This window comes from Diuraphis noxia, unplaced genomic scaffold (genome assembly GCF_037042655.1).
Source record: "Diuraphis noxia isolate RWA-SAM2 unplaced genomic scaffold, SU_Dnox_SAM2 contig0002, whole genome shotgun sequence".
NCBI classification, from domain to species: Eukaryota; Metazoa; Arthropoda; class Insecta; order Hemiptera; family Aphididae; genus Diuraphis; species Diuraphis noxia.
The window spans coordinates 79476372-79499592 of NW_028301712.1; the positions used below are offsets into that span (position 1 = coordinate 79476372).

At 26.1% G+C, this 23221-nt stretch overlaps 1 protein-coding gene across 5 annotated transcripts in view; it reads right to left on the bottom strand.

Moving 5' to 3' along the window:
- The window catches only part of LOC107169961 (uncharacterized), a 232760-nt gene that overhangs the window by 149927 nt on the left and 59612 nt on the right, over positions 1 to 23221 (bottom strand). For 4 of the 5 annotated variants that reach the window (XM_089219651.1, XM_089219650.1, XM_089219647.1 and 1 more), the window contains exon 3: positions 17818 to 17865. The exons of the other annotated variant lie outside the window; for it this stretch is intronic. The gene's annotated coding sequence lies outside the window, so the exon portion shown is untranslated. The remainder of the gene's footprint in view (positions 1 to 17817; positions 17866 to 23221) is intronic. 5 annotated transcript variants of the gene reach the window in all.

A 23221-nucleotide genomic window follows, 5' to 3' on the forward strand; every position in this document is an offset into this window, starting at 1 on the left:
AATAAAAAATATAATTTTTTAATAAAAACGTTGGTTTTTTAACATCTTTAAACTATGTAAAATAATATTTTCAAAAACATTAATAATTTTTGAAATAATGAGTGTTCAATGATAAAAGAATCACCCGGTATATAAAAAACAACAGCTATCATAAAAATCCGTGTAAGTTTGTATTTTTAAAAGTGAAGATACAGGATTGAGTTCCGAAAATATCATTAAAATATCTTTGAAACAACCAAAATAGTGTTTTCTATCTAACCTTCAACCTAACCACCAAACGGGAACCTCAGAGATAAATAATTATAACACATGATAATAATCACACGTTTGCCTTAACAGAAAACGATGACGGTGATATGCAGTGTAAAAGTCGAATTAGGTAACCGTGGTAGATAAAGTGTGAGAGAGGGGTGAAAACCATCTTCGGGGTTGTATGTGTGGATAACCAGAGTTGCCAAAATACCACAGAGGTTTCTTCTGCACCGTCGGAGGTGTGTTAATCGACAACGCAAGACAAACGGGTTTATGGACGAGTGCGTGTTGCAGCGGTGGTAGGTACACATACGTGGCATCTACACAATATTATATCCACATATAATTTAGTATTTGTATATCGTATATTATATAAATGCCCAACAAACTATATCTACATATGCATATACGCGTATAATAATTATGTATATACCAACCGAAGTCTATATATAATTACAAAAGGTAAGAGACAAACGGCGACTGTTGTAATGGCACCACCGCTACTTCCGTCGTGTTATCCTTGAGTGACTGTTTGAACAACGTCAAAACTTTAAGTTTGATTAACGAACGAAATTATTGCAGACCCCGAAAAGCTAGTCATATATGCATAGTTTAGCAATATACGAATGCGGTATGCCGGTATATATATATATATTTACGTGTGTGGGTGAGTATGTGCGTGTGGGTGTTTTATTATATGTGTACCTATACCACGGAACGATCAGAGGAGAAATGGTCCTTCCAGGGTAGCGTGAGGAGGAATGGTGACACGTGGTTAGTGATGCAAAACTATTAAGTGAATATTATATAGTGAGTGGCATATATACTGTATATTATTAATAATTATAAATAACGCGATGAAGATACGATTCAATAAATGAACCATTCCGATGGCACGTAATGTTACTGTCTTAATACTGTACGTAGGTAACCAACGACAACTATACTACAAAATATTAAATCGTCTCACTGGTTCATCTGCATAATCAAACCTCATCGAATGGATGCAAATATTAAGCCGACAGTGGTCACCAATCATAGCTTTATATGGTTCAATTCGCCATGAGAGTGCACCAATCGTTTGATTCGGGAAGAAAAACTTACCCTGAGAGTTTTGATGGGTGTGTACGTGCGAATACGATTGTTGGACGAAACAACGTTTGCCAAATAAAAGGTCTTCTGTTTAACCTACTCACAAATCTGTTTTAGGGATTTTTCAATAAAAACTTTCAAACACCTATATTACTACATCGCACCACTGAAAACTATCATTTATCTCATTTCTATTAACAAAAACTCTCTAATTTTAAAATTTATCATGTACCTATATAAATATAATGGCAATCATAGAATTTCGATCCCGTAAAATTTTACTTGAATCGGATATTTTATAGGTGAAAATTATAAAAACAAAATTATACTATTAACTCTACACTACTCTTTATACGATTTTCAATAGATTTGAGCCAGAAAAAAAATATTTAATAATGTTATACGCACAACAATTATTTCTATAGATTAAATTAAGTCATTACAAAATAAACTACGATTTAAAAAAAATAAATACAAATTAAGAGACTTTGATAAAAATAAACATTTTTTTTTTTTAATTTTTAAATTAAACATATTAATCCATATAGTTATTAGAATTTATATTATTATTTTATATTCATACAAAATTTTGTTAAAACCTTGTTTTGCAAGATGTTTGAATTTTAATGAAATCCCTAGTTTTATAATATGATTGAACAATTCATTTCCCAAACTCATATACCTAAATACCTAATGGACTTTTGTTAATTTCTTAATTAACATTACTCCAAACATCAATTTATCATTATTTTAAAAATATATAATTAATTACCTACTAATCTTTAGACTTTTAATTATGTTCTGATTTTTTTTTACCTGGAAATGAAACCTTTGGGCTCTGAGAAATCATAATTTTTCATGATGACAATTCTGTTAATTATTTTCAAAGTCAAATTAATTTTTAATTAAATCTCACAACTATTAGAAAATATATAATATCAACCTCTTTAATTTGAAACATATTTTGGTTTAATTTTAACCTCAAATGGAGTTTAAATTTATTGTCTGTTAAGAATATTGTTCTATACAAATATAAAGTTGATTTAATTTAATTGTTAATATTTATAAATATTCAAGTTTGGTGATAGTAGAACAATACAATAATCACCTACCGGATACTGTTTAATTAGATACGATAAAATATTTATTTAATAAGGTTTACAATAATATTTGTATTTATTTATGAAATATATTAAATTGTACAATATAGTTTAATTAATTTAAGTATCTAATGTAAATCAATGCTCCTGTTATCAATGTTTCAACTTAGATAATAATAATAAAAAAAGTTTGTATTTAAATCATGAATTATATTTAATTTGCAAATAAAAAACTATCATCGTTAACATACCAACGAAATCCTAAAATAAAAATCTAATAAAATAACATACTCGTATAGTCGTATTATTTGTAACAACTAACAAAATATATTTCAATACTGATTGATGAAAATATGTAATATTGACAACATTGTATAGGTGATCAATACCTATTAGATACTACAGTTGTAATTATTTATGCGTAACAATAACAATACTCAAAATACTCGAACTTAATTTTGAGTTTAATTATTCAAACATCCATTAGTTTATTGGATCTCACATGCATCGTAAAAATAAAATTATAAACTTTAACTCTACTGTTGAAGATGAGTAATCCATTAGTACTATTTTCAAAGATTTATTATTTACCTATATACCAATGCAAACTAAAACTAGATGAATATTGAGTATCTACGATAATAAATTATAAAAATTATTGTATATCTGCCACATTGTTTTCGGGTTTTGGCGGGTAATTCAATCATAAGATCAATATGATATCAGCCGTAAATAATTACATTACTGTTATAAGTATAAGCAAAAACCAAACCCTCATAATTTCCCATCATGATAATATTTGGCTATTTATCACGAATAAATCGTTGATGAAGCTCAATTAATGTGGTCGTTGGATATACCTACATCCGTCAACGTTTTGTACAGGCAAATCATGATAGGTACAGTCGCTTGAAACATAAAATCACCGGAACGTTATTATTCTGCCAAGCTTTATTTCACGTTTCTTTGATGTAACAGATATTTTGAAAAAATCATAATTATCCGAACAGCTCAATAAGTAGGTAGGTATCAGTGTATCACTACATACACATAACATAATGGGAGTATATATACAATCAAACGCCAATATGGATCTGTGGTGGGTGGGAAGCATACACACGTGAACCGGATATTTGATCAAGATGTCTATAAAATGACAACAGGTATAAGCGGATTGTGGCGGTCGGTAAAGCGAATGCTATACCTGAATCTGAAGCCATTGGCTCTTTGAAGGCACGTAAGTCCTTTTTTTCTAAAAAAAACACTACTTCCTGTATTTTTCTACCACGGTTATCAGTAAAAAGTCTTTATAAGTTGCAACTTATTTTTTTTTTTTGTTTATTTTTTTATTATTCCCTTTAACGACACCATTTCAAGCGTAAATATCACCTATGAAACTTGCTCAGCCAAACATATAATATATTACACGACTTTGAAAACCAAACTAAAATCTATTCAGTTAAATCTTTTAGACACATTTCACCCACTGTATGTATAAAATATTAATATACCCCAGTATTAATTAATAAGATTTATTATATTTATATAAATTATAATGTTTAATTCTTACTCACTATCCGCTGATATTCGAAACGTCAATGTGCTTGTATTTATTTTCATATCAGTATATAATGGAATTTCATTTATATTTTATAACTGTTGAATTCATTTTTATAATATCATCAGCATAACATATGCACTGATGTATCTGCATTTTTTATCAATAGTTTTAGGAATTTATCTAATGTTATTTTATCCGAATATACATCAAAGAAATGAATAATAAAAATATGATTCACCATACACCCATTCTCGATAATTTATGTACAGTGAAAACTTTTTATAACGAAACACGTTATAACAAAAAACTCTATATTACGTAAATAACATTAAGTTAACTTATAATGGTTGGTTTGATTTAAAACCTATTAATAACTCTCTGTTACGAAAACTCTCAATAACGAAAGAAATCACATGGTCCCTTCAGATTCGTTATAGAGAGTTTTCACTGTATTTATAAGTTCACTTTAATAAATAAATGTAATATCAAATATCACTGAAAATTTAAATAAAAACAATATTCTGTTTAATCAATCTCTAATGACTAGATAATTGTAAATAACCAATTTGACATAGTAAATAGGTAAATAATATTTTTTTTTAAATTATGTTCGATGTAATATTTGTTTATAAAATTAAAAAGTAGTACAAAAATATAAAATCTTCTACCACCATAACTTCCTGTTTTCTTAAACATCAAATGAATCAAAATAAATATTATCGCATACTTAAACTACTATGATAAAAGTTATTGTTAACAATCCTAAAATGGTAAATGTACCTATCTGTAAACATTGAATGATAAAATATACTGTTCGCTGAGTATAGTGAATAAAATATATTCAAGTAAAATTTTTCTATATTTCTATTAAAGACAATAATATTAATAACAATGTTTTTAAATTACCATAATAATCTCTAAGATTTGGTTCAATAATGCTGTTGATTAGTTTTTTTTATTAAAATCAACAATGGTAACGAAGACAAAAAATGGTGACGGACAGACATCATGAATATTAGCATCATATAAAATATGATAAAAGTATTAACAACAGTCAGCAGTTTAGAATCTTAAGAAGACCTATATTACATTAAATGATTGCAATGATATTAATTATGTTTTTATAGTATATAATTATCATCCCGGAATTTAAGAGTTCATAATAAAATGTTGTATATCATATAGTATTTATGAAAACAATACTTTAGATTTCACACGCACGTATAAAGTTTTTGATAGCTTTATACTTCATAGTACCAGAATATTAAACTTTTTCATTATTATTATTATTATTTATTTTGTATTTATGACATAAGTGCCTACTTGAAAATATTTTAGTTTAAGATAAAAATCGTAAAAGATTAATAATAAATTAATCAACACTATTATTGTTTTATAAAATCTTAACAACATTTTCAAATCAATTTTCAATTTCAATAATAATAAATTCAGAAAATGTTTAACTTATTTTATTATACCACCACTTAAATAGCAATTTCTATGTTTCTAATTTTAATGCCTTAATTAGTATGACTTAATCCCTGTATCATGTTAATTATTAATAAAAAATATCTATATAATTTACGTTTCCCCGAAAAAAATACGTTGTAAAAACTAAAAAGTCTAATATTTATAATGATGCTGTGAAAAAGTAATTTAACCAACTTTTCTTCTCTCCTAAATTTAGATTATTTTCTTAAAAATTAAAATAACAAAATTGAAAGATTTTTTGTTTAAATTTGCTGTGAAAATATAAACTAGTTAAAATAAGTAAAGACATAATGTTTTCTTTGGAAATTTAAATTTAAAGTGTAATCTGTTTTCAAAGAAAGCAAAATCATGTTATATAGATAACGTTAACAAAATAGAAAAATATATTTCCGTGATAACATGGGTAGAAGTAATTTAAGTGACGATAATTAACGCATTTTCTAATACGGAAGTGTTTCAATGAAAAATTATTTTCTATGCTTTCAGGATAATAGTCCCTAGTCTCTCTTATTGACTGGGAATCCCTTCTGATACACTGCTTGCAGCCAATATCGTTCACTATATGTCAGGGTAAGAGTGATGAATTTAGAGGGACGGCTTACATTTAGAAACTGGAAAACTTGCCAATATATAAAGTGAATAAAACTGAAAAAGTAGATTTACTTATAAAAATTGAAATTAAATTAAGATCGTTTTGATAATAGATATACTTTTATGAGATTAACGACATGCTATTCATAAAAACTATTAAAGCTTTCACTAATTATGTTATAGACTTTAAAATTTATATTATTTTGATAATTTTACAAAAATGCCTCCGATATAGACACATAACTCGTAATTATTTCATGAGATAAACGTTAAATATTTAACGTTTGGGAATATTCGTTAGAGGTTTATTTTATGATAACACGTATTATGTATTATTTATCTGGGTAAAGGATAGTGAAATTATAAAAATTATTACTTATATTGTTTTTAAGAATAAAAGTTGATTAATTCATAAAATATGTCATAATAAAAAAAACTTAAATATTAATTTTGAATGTAATATAATGAAACATTTTAAAAAACAGTAAGTATTTTATTTATAATAATAATTAAATCAAATTAAAAACCAAAAATATGGGATTTTATAACATAATCAATTTTTATAAAGAATTTAATAACTTAATTGTATGTAACAATGTGCAATAGTATAATACTGTTTGATACTTACTTATTTAAAAAATCATATCTAGTAAATATTCTATACAAAATACGATTAATATAATGGCAATATACATTTCTAATATAAATATATTGATCAATAATTTTGTAATAGTATGCATTTTATTTGTGATGTAAAATATTGAACAATTTTTACAATATGAATTAATTATTTTAGTTTCAAATAAGAACAATGAATGTTGCGTAAGACAACTTTTAAGCTATTCATATCAGCCTTCTAATCAAATATAACTTTATTTTGAAGCTGATGTGAATATTTTTAAGTAAAAGTTTCAGAATTTTTATCATGACAAAAAACAACATCATCTGTCTTTTCAAACTTTTTTATACTATGTTAAGTTTGCAGTAAATAATTAAATACAATTTTATTCATAAAAATGAAAAAAAAAATTCAGCGTTAAATTCAATAATATAACAATATTATTTTAGGCACACGTTTGAATTAAATTTAAAATGTTATGCTATTAAAAAATTGGTTAAATTATTTGATTGAAATAAATTGATAAAGAAAAAATGTAGTAATATAATCACTAATAGGTGATGTGCATCTCATTTATGGCATATTTAGTTTTAACAAGGTAGGTATAAAATTAAGGTTAAGACGTAAGTCGTTAGTTTATAAATCTAAATTTGAGGTTACCATTTAGGATTATATATTGAGTCGCTGTAAATTTCGGCCTATTTTTAATTTTTTATGTAAATTGCCGCCTGGGCATATTTTGCACATACGTAAATTGCGGCTTGGCTATATTTTATATATACGTGAATTGCGGCCAGGGTATAATTTTTATTACCTACCCTAATATTTTTCATCAATAATATTAAAATCAGTATATTCCTTCTCATTTTCCAGACTTAGGGCATTCAATATAATTGTATCAATATTGGTATGATTAAGAATATTGGTTTTGCTATTTTTTTTTTTTTGTTTTTAATTAAAAAATATATTATTAGCAATTAGTAATGATGTGTCAGTAAAAATGTGTTATTCAATAAGGTCTTCGATCAAATGCACACTGACTGCTAATAATATACGAGTATTATATTAGTGAACATATTATTATTATCTAAATCGATCATTCAAAGATTAATACTTATCTTTAAATTGTACAACCGATCGGAAAATCGGAATATCTCAGGCCGCAATGTACGTAGTATATTAACTATGACCTTTTTTGAGGGACGCAATTTACCGACTCTGTATATATTATATCACAGTAAGTTATTGTTCTAGTATGATTCGCCTAGTTTGTTTACCAAATGCAGCTATTCAAAATCTAGTTTTTGTAATTTTTATTCAGATAAGTACTTAAATACAATTTTTCAAATTCTCGTGATTTTTTACTATTAAAGGAGTGTACAGTAATGAAACAAATTTCTATTTTCTGAATGATGATCTTATTTTCTATTGTAAATTATTTACAGTATTTGCTGATAAGTTTCTTGAAAATGTTGACCTACGAGAATCAAAAGTCAAACCAGTAGTTTTTAAAGTCTATTAACCTGAGTAATATGAATATTTTAATAACTTATTATAAGCTTCTACTATAAGCTACTAGGTAGAATTTTTAATTAGGTATATCGTCATTTTCTTAAAGAACTATAAAGAATTCCTGTATAATGCATAGTAGAAATAAGCTGGTTTCTCATTTGAAAACTAGAATTTGGTATAGCATCATCTGTAGAGTTTGGACACTCAAGTACAAAAATTCTAAAATTTGATAATATTGTCTTCGTGTATGTTTAAAAGTTATTAATGGAATATTGGGGGTTAGAATGTTTGGCGAATCAATCACTTTGAATACCTACTATGATTTATAAGAAACATATTTTAAATTCTAAAAAATATTTGGTATATAATTAATATAAATATATTTAAAAAGATTCAATGAATGATCAATGAAATCGTATTCATGTAAATAAAATAAAACATTAATCAATATTATTATAAATCAAATAAAGGTCTGATCGCCAGATGAAGTCAGAATTTCCCAACGTCTAAAACACCTAAAAAGGACTATTATAAATAGTATTTCGAGAATAAACAATTATTTTCTAACGAATCCTTGACGACCCGACATGGTTGTACATTCAATTAATTGATTTTAATTCTTAGATCTATAGTTAGGGCGTGGTTGTTTAACAATAAAAATATTTATACATACTACTGTGTTTTTATTATTATTATTATTATTTTTTTTTTTTTTTGTATAAACAACGCTCCAACTCTAGGCGCAAGATTCGACGCATTACGATGCCTTGGGTGCAAGTTTTATACTATCTATAGTATGACAGCCGTCTTTTTTTACTCTTCCGTAAATCGGTTAATTCCTTGAAAAGCAGCTGTCGTAAACTGATATAAATAATATGTGTATATATATTTGTATATTAGAAATTATACAAACAACAAACGACTACCTCGACGAAAACAGACACTATATTATATAGTCAATATTATTACAATGGTGTGACAACTTACTGCATAACTATAATTTTAGAATACTTCAGTATATACATATACTGGCCGAAAAAGTTCTTTATGGCCTATCTTTTAGATTGATGAAATTTCGAAATTTTTAATGACCAGATCGTATTTAAAGAAAACATGTCAGACTTTATAGTGTTCAAAAAAAAAAAATAACGATTAAGTATTTTATTACTTTAAGTCATATTATTATAAAAATATTTTGATTCCCAATAATGTTATTATATACCAAACTAACAAAATTTATTCATTGTTATTATTTTTACATTTTTGGAAACCTCGAAGAGCAAAAAATCCATTGTTGTAGGTAAAATGACATAAGTAGTTTTTTTATTTAAGAAATACGCCTTAGTTTGAGTACACGAAATATGCTTGGAATTTTAAATAGAATAGAATTATATTTTTGATTAAAAATTAAATTTTCATTCAAATTCAATAGTTGCGGAATATTGGTAGTTTCCTACTAAAAAATACACATAGGTATTTCACATTAAAGTAATCAATAATATAATTAGTGTAAGATGAAACTGAAATCAACTTAGGTAAGTATTTGAAATAATAAATATATGAACTAAATATATATCTAATATAAACTTATATATTTTATTGTTCTTCTATGTTAAAAATATTGTAATATTATCAAGTTCGTTCTATGGCAAATTTAATCAAGCGTATAATTTCATAAAAATAATAATAATACAAAATGTGTTAAATCGATATTCTCTATAAAACATTCGTGCATTTGGATTTAATGATGAATTGATGAATGTTGACTGTGAAAAGAACCATCCTGTATAATACTCCTGTTTTTCATATACCCATTTTAATATATTATATATCACTGGGTGCAGCATCGCCATTGCAACTAGGACATCGACCACATTATTCGTATGGGGCACACAGTGTTTAATCTCGCAGATTAAAAGTGCTCTTTCTAGTCTACCCTCTGTTTGCACATGAAATAAAATCTTTTCGAGATTCCTCTTCAGAAATACCCGTATACTTTTACAGATCAAACAAAATGTGGATTTTAATCAATCTGACAGTAAAGAAACATGATGGTAAGCTGGACAACAGACTTGGAGGAGAACTATAATGAAGGTATGAGTTTCGGTTTTGTGGAGCGTTAACAGCTGTTCCTTGAACGGACGGCAGATGACTACAATGTTTGAAAGTAGTATCAATTATTTACTTAGACGTAATACGTAATATATTTTCTATAGTTAAATTGGACATTTTACAAAACTGTGATACGTTTAATTAAAAATGCATAGTTATACGTACGAAAAATTCAGTAAAAACATGTATACACAATATACTCGTATTTTACCTTGTAATATTAATATCATAGATTACGTACTTATATACAATTTAAGATGAATCGCTATTTATTTATTTGAATAATTTATAAATGATAATATAGACAACAGAAAATATAGAAATTATAGTTATGTCCTTCACCTGCATCATGTGTAAAAACGTAAATGAACACTTCTAGCGAACATATTTTCCACAGTTACCTTAAAAACTTCCAATTAATTAAGTTATTAAGTACTCAAATAGTTTGGAAATTAAACATTAGTTATGCCATAAATCGATACTAAATGGAATGAATTTGAATTCATAAATAACTATTTTTTTTTCACTCTTCAATAAGAATAGTGTGCATATACAAGTTTTAAAAAGTATTATTTATATGTAAAATTTAAAAATGGCTTATTGAATAATATTAAAATAATTGTATTAGTTAATTGTGTATGATGTATGATGTATCTATGATGTATTATAATACCAAATTATGAAGATAAATTGTAATATGAATAATGAGTAATAAATGATGATGTTTAAACATTTAATACTTCACGAGGCTATTAACACATTTATTACTTAAAACTGATTCTGTTAAATTACTTATAATTATCTATATACATATTGGGAACTAAAAGTATATGTACGAGTATATACGAGACATGGGTCATGGAGGCGTGAAGAGATTAATGCATTTTTAATTTAAAATTTATATTAACTGTAAGTATTGAATTTCCAATTGTATACCTAGTACCTACCTTATTTAAATATAAAGAGATTATATAATTATATTTATAAGTTAATAATTAAAAAAAAAGCTGGGATGTCGCTCTACTATACAGTAGGATACAAGTGGATTACTGTATTGAATGGAATTAAATTTGAATCCAATGATATTATATCAATGTATACAAAAAACAATTCTGAGCGGAGACTGTTTATCTGTCTAGGATATATTATAGATTATTAAAAACATTTTCAAATTTTAGATTTAAAAAGAAATTTTTTTATGAATTTCTAGCTTAAAATAATTTGTAATTTAAAAAAAAAAAAAAATTTAAAAAATTAATAATGATCGAAAATTGTATATGCCTATAAATAGTTCAACTTAAGTCGACATTTTTTGAAAATTGCATGGTGGATAGAATAATCTTATATAAATATTTGGTGAAAATTGCATGTATCTATGGTCATTTGTTTTTAAGTTACATCAAAAATCAAAATCAATTTTGTCGAAAACTGATGTGCGTAAAAATTTCCGTTTTTTCCTTAATTCTTAGTTTGTTTATCCCGATTATTTAGAAAAATATTTAAAACATTTGACCTCCCAAAGTACCAACTAGATTCACTGTCTGATCTAACAAGGTACTGAAGTCGAAAATCGAAACATTTTTAGTACCACAAAACGTGATGACTGAAACAAAAAAAACACACATCATGGTAAAGTCAATACATTCCTCGCTCTGCTCAAAACCTAAAATGTATATTTAAATTAAAAATTAATACACTATTTAGGTAGCTAGGTAAGTACCTAACACAGTTTCACGAATTTAAATTTCATACATATTTTAAAAACATGTATAAGTTCTATAACACTATGAGAACTGTCAATTAGAGTTAAAAATATATTCATAAGAATAAATTTGTTTTTAAATACTTACTAACATAATTAGATGGTTTATAGTCTAAAAATTGAAATGGAGAATTTCATTGTAATATATAACCAATAAACTTTCATCAGAATAACAAAACCCTATCGTAAACTTAAATTGGCATGCAATGAGGGTTCAATGTGTTGATATGTATTGCTACAACATTGAACGAAACTTTGGTTATGTATTATACGTTTTAACTAAATTGTAAAACTTTGAGCTGCTATAAAGTAGCTATGACATTAGAAAACTTGTGTACCTTGGAAATATGTAAAATATATACCCACAAAATTATACGTTACGTTTTTATGGGTTTTTTTTTTTTTTTGAATAAAATATTTCCTTTCATAAAAATAACAGACCGTATTTATAATTTGATATTTTCTATACCTTAAGAAAAAAATTCACAATTACATTGAAAAGTTGAAAATTTAATAATATTAATATGCTATTCTTATAAGATCTAATATTATTATACTTTATACATGTATTTAAATTATACGAGTAATGATCATAAATTTAAGACGCTTTTGAATTATAAAAATAGCAACTATAATACAAATAACTATCATCACGTGTAATATAAAAATAAAAAACTTTTCAACTTTAAGTTTAAATTTAGTTTTTGAAATAGTAGGTATACAATATACATATACAAATAAATTTATAAAATAATATACAAATTAAATTCAAGCACATAAGCAATGTCTGATAATAAAATATATCAACCCGCAATTAATTCTACTAAAATATTATTTTAAATAAAAATAATCGGCTGTTTCATTATAATGTGTTTTGTCAATATTCTAAATAATTTAAAAATTGTATCTATCGACAGCTGAACTTCAAGTATTTTATATTGGAGATAATATTTATTGCGTACATTATAACAATGATTCGCGTCGATATGTACATTATAGCAGAAATATTTTATTAGCAATTCACAAAAAATATCATAAATCTAAACATATAATATAATACAAAAGGTAGTAATAGATACGTTTTTTTTAATATTTGCGTAACACTGAAATGGGTAATTATATTTTACTACATTTTCTCAACTACTCTAAATATTATATCACAAACTTTTAATAACAGATTTATTTAAAATTATATTTTAATGTTAGAAACCTCTAAAAAAAATATAAATATACCAAATTTAAATACTGGAATGAACTATCAAATCGTTGACTAAAAATAAGTAACCATAAGTCATAAACGTGATGATGTCTGAGAAGAATCAATGGAAAATTGTTGTATTAATTAATTTAAATTTTTATAATTTTTATTGAAATTCTAAATTCAAACGCTCATAAAAATGATTTGGTTTGATTTGATCAACTTTTATTTTAATTTCCACCTAGGTACAGCAATTTATGAGGAACCATGTAATACATTTTTAAGTTTTTAACCGATCGAAGTTTTTTTTTATCCATATTTATCTTAACGTCGAAAGCTTCATATATCTATAAATAGTTCAACACGAGTAAAGATATTTTGAAAAATTTTGAAAACTATCTGGTACATAGAAAATGCAAGTATTGACATTCAGTGAAAATTTCATATATCTACAGTAATTTTTTTATGTTCTTGAAAATCATTGGGAATTTTCCACTTATGCCCAAAACAGTACCAATTAAATTTAATTTCATATCAACAAACATGCTATTTGACAAAATTTAACCATTTTTACTGCTCCAAAAGGTGGTGACACATAAAGAAATACACACACATCATTGTAAGATCAATACATAATTATAACTTTAAGCTAATATAAATTATTAATAAGAAATCATTTAAACCTGTTTCTAATTAGTGCTCGATTATCATCATAGCTTGTTTATCATCATGAAAAAGTTCAAGCAATCTCTAGCTAGTTACGCGAGGTAACGGTCGCCTTACAGTAAGCTGTACAAAAAAAAAGAAATCAAACGATTTCAACAACCTAAACAACTTCACGAGAAGAACAATCACGCCTTGTAGAACAGTAGGATTTTGATATTCTTTTATTTGAAAGATGAAAACTTTACTTAGGTCGCATTGGACTTACGTTTTTTAATTTAATTTAAAAATGCCAGAAAAATACAATTCAAAATACTTAACAATTTGTAATTATTCATTATACTTTTATTAAAACTTCTGAGAATACAGTTTTTTAAATCTGAGCCCAATGCAACTTACATTAAGTTTTTATTTTTCAAATAAAAAATTTCTGACTATTTCACGAGGATAGTTTTTCCGAAGAGGCACGTTTTATAAAAAAAAATATTTCAGCTCCAACACCCTTAATTAGTAATACATCCAGTTTTGTTTATGCATAGTAGCCAAGTGTTGACCTTTTTTAAGCATGTAAGTGTAATTTTAGGGTGATAAGGGTGTTACCTCCTTCCATTAATCAAAAATATTTAATTGAATCGTATCTAAATTGATCTTTAAATTTAAATTTAGCAATGACTTGAATATTTAAATGAAATACATCATTATTTAGAATTATTATGATACGAAGATTTTAATTCGTTTTGCAATTCCAGTTGGACACAATTTTTAGATAAAAATAATAAAAATATTGAAAACCATCAAAATCGTGAAATAATTATATCCTCTAATTAGTTTACATCATAAATAAAATATTTATTGTATTCTAAAAACGTGGACTCTGATAAAACAATAAAAGATTACAATAAAAAAATTTAAAACCATACAGATATTTGAATGAAATATGTTAATTTATTCTTGGTTCATGAATATACGCTGTTCAATGTAGGTATGTTATTTAGTGGTTAAATATCCAATATAATTTATCTCAAAAGTAATGAAGTATAATAATCCTAATAATTATTGTTACCTACCTACTTATTGATAATCTGATCCAATATACATCTATAATTATGTGGCATATTTTTACACTAACTCTTAAAGAAATTATAATTAAGTTTTCATATATTTCTTTTCATTATTTTAAGGATCTATATTAGACACAATTTAATACATTTTAATAATGATATGATTTATAATATATAAATTTCAGAATGTACAAGTACATCCAGAAGAGGAAAATCATAAATCAACGACTAAAATAAGGTAGGTATTCAAAAATTATTGAACCAGCATAATTTTCCAAGGTCACATGTGCCCTTTTTTATCATTCTGCATAAAAGTCAGCATTTTTCTACAATACAATGACCTAAATAGTTACTCTAAACCACTCCTGATAGTGTTTTTAATGTCTAATGTGAAATTAATAATAATAAATAATAAGTAATAATAATATTATCTATAATTTTTTACCTAGTGTAAAAAAGTTGATTGTATTATATTTTTGCATGATTGATACTACCAATGAGATTTGTTAAATTATCAGTATTATTTCACTAGTGAGATAATTATTTATGATATAAAGTCAGTATTGGAGCTTTTTAAAACAATTTTAATTCCGCTTTATAACTAGTCATTATAGTTGTATCACAATTTCCTGCCTTTACATAAATATTTTGCTTTTTAAATTACTCGAATTCTTGTTAAATCTGCTAAGTACTTAATTAATAACAGCTAAATTATTGACCTAAAATCTGAAAGATTTAATATTATGTGTTTTAATTATAAGTAGTAAAAATAATTATTTTAATGCAATTCATCACCCATTAAAAGCAACTGATGTGAATATATGATAATTTTCCACAAAAGGCACCCAATCACGTACAAAGCACGTTTGTAACTCATAATTTCACAAGAGGAATCCAATTTAAATCAATTGTATACAACATGTCAACATCAAATAGAAAATATGTTTTTGTGAAATTCAAATATCCATACTAATGACTTAGTTTTTAATCAAAACTATAAAAATAAAATATAAGCTATTTACTCTACTAAAACAATAAAACACATTATCGGCCTATTATTTGCCAAAGCAACACAAATTCTCCAATTAATATAAGTTTTTAACAACTATAATTGTATATATGTTTTTTTCTTTGTTCTTTGTATAATATTAAATGTAATTCTTGCTAATAGCATCTTTGTTGTCCATGCAGAAATTATTAATTAATTTCAAGACCAATAAAAAAAAAAAAAAAACTATTTACTAAAATAAGATTTAATTAAATAAAGCATGTGCAGAATATTAAACTTTATTAGCTGAACATTGTATACAAAACACTTTTACTTCAAAGAAAAATATGTAAATTTAGAATAGAGTGAATAGACTTTTCATTCTTTAAGACACAACTACATTCATTTAAGGCAACTATAAACTTTTAAAGTTAATACCTCATAACGTATGAACTGTATAAAGTACAAATAAATGAATATGAATTGTATGTTTTCCACACAATTTGGTTTTTAGTAGTATGCGTTTAGATACCTACTAATTAAATTAAATGAACTAAATTGGTGGGAAATTATTAATTTGAATTCTCTATATACATATATAACCAGTATTTTCTTAGATATGTTTACAACTTATGTGTAATGATATTTAAGTAGTGTTCATGAAATGTTAAAGCTGCTTATACTTATGCTATTGATTATAAAATTATAAAATTACGTTTAATAAATTTATATCTATATCATGTCCACTTATAACTTATTATTTAATTTTTTTAAATAATGGACTATTTACCAATATAATTATTTTAAATCAAAAGCCACTACTATAAATTGAATAAGAAAAAAAATTATATTAAATATGATGTAGGTGTTTACCGATACAATGTCAAATTCAGTACTTAAAACAAAATTAAAGGTTCTCATTTGAAACCTTAGATATACGTATATTTTTATGGTACAGTTTTGAAATATAAAGTTCTAATGCAATAATGAAACTCGTTTCTTTTTGCAAATAATAAGGTTCTTATAATACTAAATAGGTATAGGTATTGGAAATATATGGTGTTCTATCTAAAATTTTATGAGATCATGAACTGCATTTTACCAGTAATTCCTAGGTTTCACCGGCATTCGTAATCTACAGTAACATCTATTCATAATAGGTATGTACAATGAGAATATGTATAGAAAAAATACAATTAGGTACTGTTTATTTAACGATCAATTACAACAGGTACATGTAATTTAAACTGTTTACTTTTATACGTTCAAAAAACGTATAATTCGGAACTTGCCACACGAATTTAAAAGGGAATTATAAAAAAGAACTTAATCATTTTTTACTTTAATAAACATAAATAGAAACATACATTTTTTTTACAAGACCACTAGTTAGATATTGAGCAAATATTTTATAGTTCATTGTTTTTCACACCATTAAAAAGTTCTAAAATTATAGTTAAACAGAAATTCAGTATTTTATAAAAATATTTATTATAGAAATATAAATTTCTCTTTAGATACCGAACCCATATATTTATAGTCAAGAATTCAAAAAATGACTTTTTGGTAGCAATTTTACAAATAGAGCCTGCAGTCTACATTCAAGGTTTAATTGAACGGGAACTAAAATTTTGTTAAAAGTTAATGTTTTAACTTCTAATAAAAAAAATCTCGTTTGTATCATAATTAATATATTATAAAAAATATACCAGTCAAAAAACTTTTTCAATGGTTCCCAATTATTACTATAATTATTTTTGTAGTATTGCAATAAACATACAAAATATAGTTTATAATTAATTATTATTCACTTACCATTTTTCTTTTGTTTAAAAAATATACTGATTGCAATCTATTAGGGCTCTAGAAAAAAAAAACCAACATAATATTAATTAACATGATAATATATAGATATTATTTTAAATGTTTTTCAATTTTTTTTTACCCTAACTTACAATGCTTAGTATAGCGTACACAAAAAAGTTATTCATATGAATCTCCAGTAATTTCCAATAACAAAATAATTTTAAAAGTTTCGAAAATATAATGTTAACGAATTAAAAGTAAATATTTTTTCAAAGTTTAATAATACATTGCTCTGTATCTACAAGTATCGTTAACTTGATAAATAAAACTAATAAAATAATATTAGGTGTAAATTATAAGGGTTACGTAAATATAAATTAAGTAGTCTTTAAAATATACCTATCAGAAAAATAAATTAACATTTAATGAAACAATATGATTTGTAATCGTTTCACTCCAGCCAAAAGCAATAGTAATTGGTCTTTTCATGAAATAAAATTATGCACTGATAGGTATTGTAAATTATTTAAAAGCTCTTTTAGCCATATAAAATTATATATCCATTAATCCGTAAATAACATATAGGTATAGTATAACAATAGTACAAATTGAATTTTTTGTATAAGTAATTAATTAAAATTTTGAAAATATTGTAATCAATATCGTTGAACAAAAAGTAAAATGTAACCCTGTTAACCCCGAACTAATATAATAATATACAATTATTATTAAAATCAACTGTTTATTAGTAGGTACTTAAATCAGATGTTAATTATTTGGCTGAAATAAACTAATTGGTTAATGCTAAATAATATTGTGTATGGTTAATTAATGTGTATTCAATGATAAATATAGGCCTTTCAGAAAGAGTAGACTCTCTGGAGTCAAGACAAAAATGGATCCAAGTCTTGGAACCAAGAAACATGGAGGTATTTTTGAACAAAATATAGATTGTACAATGTACATGATATTATGCAATGTAATATTAATAAACTATCAGGTGCCAACTAATAAAGTTAATAATATTAACTATATGAATTTGGATTAAAAACATTTTCAACAATATTGTTATTTGGACGTAGGTGCCTATGATCTATTAATATTAAATTATTAAATATTATATTATATTCACATTGATTTAATACAAATTCAAAACTAGATACCTATATACCATGTACATAATACTATAAAAACAATAATATTATAGCCATAACTAATTAGTAATTGTCTCCACTCTGATACATACATATATCAAATAATAATTTCGATACATACCTCAAAACTCAAGAACCTAAATCAACTATCAAAAGTGCAGTACTTCTCATTTCATCAAAGAGTTGAAAATCACCGAAATCCATTTATAACATTTCTTTTTTCTTGCCCTATTTCAAAAAATCCTCACACACTAGTAAAAATATGACTACAATCTAGTTACCTACCTAAATAATCTGTCTGATGGGGGACGAGGTGGCCGAGTGGTCTACTGCGTCGGCTGTGGCTAAGCCGGACCGGGTTCGATCCTCGACCATCGGGCGGCATTGTTCTCCGGGCAAGTCTCGGTGTCCGGAGAACAAGTGCCGCCATCCCCCACTCCGGGGCATGGCAGAAACCTACGGGTGCCCCAATAGAAATTCTGCTAAAACTCTCACCCACGTGTAAAACCAACCTACAGTTCCATAAAAACCTACAGTACTACCCCCTTCCCAATGGCCTTAGTTGCCGCGAGATAAAAAAAAAAAATCTGTCTGATGACACTTTTTGGTGCTCATCCATCTTTTATTTCAATATTGTAATTTCTTTGTCACCAGCATTACCTATCATACACTCATTTGTAATTATATAGATCATAATTATTGTTGATAAAAAAAAAAAAAAAGAACTATAATAAATAATAACTACACAAAAGCTATGTTCTCATATTTTTCCAATATCAACAAATTATTCTCATATATCTTATTTTATATTTATTATATTTTCGAAGTGATTAGCATTACTAAAGCGTCGTGGCACCCTATCTTAAGATATATGAAATCTCTATGTGACAGGTGGTCTTGAAATGTGTAGACGTTTTATTTTATTTTTTTTATAGAGTGTTAAATTTGTGGTCAAATGTAACTCTGACGAAAGATGACGAGGTCGATGAGATAATATTCTATCGATTCATATAAAAAGGTTATTGTCGTCTAGAAACTGACGGTGTATTCTATATCGAGGGCTTCCATCCACGCGACGGCAACGTGCAATGTGTGGCCGTGAATCAGTGAATGACGGTACCCACAACGGTTCCCAAGACCGTCAACTTCTGTGGTTTTTTGAAAAATTTTCATTTTATTCCTTCTCGTTTTGCAGATACGCTTCGTCAAACTAAAAGCATGACTTTTACTGTAGTTTACGAGTACGTGGAGTAGGTACGTGTGTATTTTCAGACGTGACGAGGCCGCGAGGAGTGCTAGAAAAAAACCACACCCGTGATTGGCTAACTCTCCTCTCCTGCAGTAACCACTGTACCACAACCACTCGCGTCAGGCTCTCCAGCTCAATATCAAACTCTATTGTCGAGGACAAGAAGATAAACGAGACGGGATTTCAATCTCTACGTGAGGTGCAGAAAAATTCAACTCGCCTATAGCCGTCACCACAGCCGGTCTTATATATTATATTATATATATATATATATATATTATATAGGTACCTAATATGAAAGCGCACCCCAAAACCTTTCGTACGACTTCAATGAACGGCCAATGGAGCTAATGGCATTATCGACAAATGTGAAGAGTGTGGTTCATACGTCATCGTTATTTTTTTCTCTCTCTCTCTTCCTCTGTATTGTCGGACTATTGCAACCATTATTACTATTGTCGCAGATTTTCCTGATCTCCTGCTTTTAAACCCAATGGCCTCTGCCTGCCATTACCACCGACACTACCATAACTGAATACATAAGTTGGTATACCCATACCCATACCACATGCATCTGCCTATATGTGCTTGGGCAATCGTAAAAAGCATAACGCCCACTTATTTTATTATTCGACAAAAGAACGCAATGCGCTAAACTGTTCGCTATTTCACAACAGTTGGAATTAAGTTTATGGGCCCAAAGTTTATGTTGAGATAAAATGCTATGTATAATGTGCATAAAATTAAATATTATTATTATAATGCTAATTTGTGTTAGCACGAATTTCTATCGAATATAAAAATTATCCCCACTGCAAGGCTTAAAGAGTGCATGCACTTTAAGATTTGTTTTTCTAATCAGAGAAAAACATTAAAATACATATGTATGTACGTCATATTATATATATTTTTTTTTTTGTCAAAGAATATATAAAATATAGTTACTTTAACACATTCCACCAATAAAGTTAGGTAGAAAGTAAAAAAATAAAGTTAATTTTGCATAAATATAAATTTCTTGTCATCATTTATATATTTGTAAAAAAAAAATAAATAAATGAAAACAGTAAACAAGTTGAGATCTATCTCTAGATGGCATCTCTTCTCATATCATACCATTGTTCATTTTATAAATAATAAATGTATATTAAATTATTTATTTATTTTACTTATTGTACAATATGGCATAGATTCTAAGTAATATTTTGTTTAAGAAATAAAATCAATAATAAATGAATTTGGAAACTATTCTATCGAAATATCGAATATTACTTAAAATGTGTACCTATATTGTGAATAATATTATGGTATATTATTTTAGATAAAAAGAACGTTACAATAACATGCCTATAAAGTGTAACTTAATTTATTTCGATCGAATTTTAATTTAATGTAAATACTGGGAATCGAGTAAATTTGTTCGGTCGTACTCACTAGACACAATTTGTATCGGGTTGCATCAATAACACGTGGGTGGAAAAAGAGTACCTCGTAAATTTCACCTTTTTTGGTTACGCCTTGTCAAAGGGATACAAAAGTTTCAGGCAAAGAAGGCGGCACGTGTGTCACTCTGGCCCGCATAGCGGACCAAAACATCTACGATAGTGGTAGATCATAAATTACTTAAGTCACCCACCCACTCTTGTCGTCATTATTTCCTTACACGTCTAATCTCACTACGTTCGGTTTTTTCATTCTCACCCTTCCATGGTTCACATATTTCACAGTCGACGATTTTAAGACAAACAAAAACAAGATTTTCTATACCAGTAAGTTACTTTATAATATTATTCACCTGCATTAAATATAAAACCAAAGTTTATTGATGATTGCAGCTTTGCTGAAAGATAAATCTTGGACGGAGATACAGTATGTATCTACACGATTACCAATATTATTTTAAGCATAATATTATAAGTAGTCAAGTTTTGTAATCGTATCAATGCATGATTAGCGCATTAATAATAAATTTATATATTGTACCCAGACTTAGTCAGTTTTTAGAGATAAATTAAGTATACTACTTCCAAGATCGTTATGGCAATCATGCGTGTGTGGTCGAATTCATATTATGATTTATGAAAACAAATATGTAGGTACTTATAATTAGTTATACAAATTAAATATTCAATTTAGAAAAAAATTTAAATTCTATAAAAATTAACAAGTATGTTTCAGAATCATAGATAATTAAAAAGGTAATACATTATATTATTATTTAAGGCATAAATGTGTAGATTATATTCAAAATTCACGAAGCGTGATAAATCTGATTCTTAATGAGTGATGCATATATAATTATAAAACTAAAAAACGACAATATTAACTAGTGCTTATTTTTTGATCCATTAAGTTCTATTATTTATTATTAGATATACCAATAAATTTTAAACAAAAGAATATTAGAAAAGTAAAATTAAAGTCAAATAAGTTAAATGTATTTTGTCAAGAGTCTTACAGCAAAAATGAGATATACATTTTTAGGGAATAGTTTCAGTTTATTCATTTAAAAAATATTTTTTAAATTCTAACAAGATTCATTGAATAAGAACTTAGGCTGTATTAATAAAATAATAAACTGTAAATTTATGCTTACGTATTTAACTTTATTTAATTATTTATTCACGTCTATAGATTAAAAAGCTTAATATAAATTTGTTTTTTAACCTAATATGGAACACGTTTTAGATCTAATGAAATAAGCTATCACCGAAAATGAATTAATTTTTTAATTTTATGGTTCAATATCTTTTATTTTGTATAATAAATCTTCTGGATTACTAAATGCACGTGATTTCTAAGCAGAGTTATAGAATTTTACTAATCTCAGGCATAAATTTTCTAAAATATTAAAACCACTTTTTTCGTAAGGTAATATATTTTCATTCCATAATTGTTATGTCTAACAGGTAAAATTTAATATACATGGATCGGAAATATTTTTAATAGGTGGGAATAGCTTATTATATCTGTTGAGAAAAATCTAAAATTGTGTAACGTATATGCATTA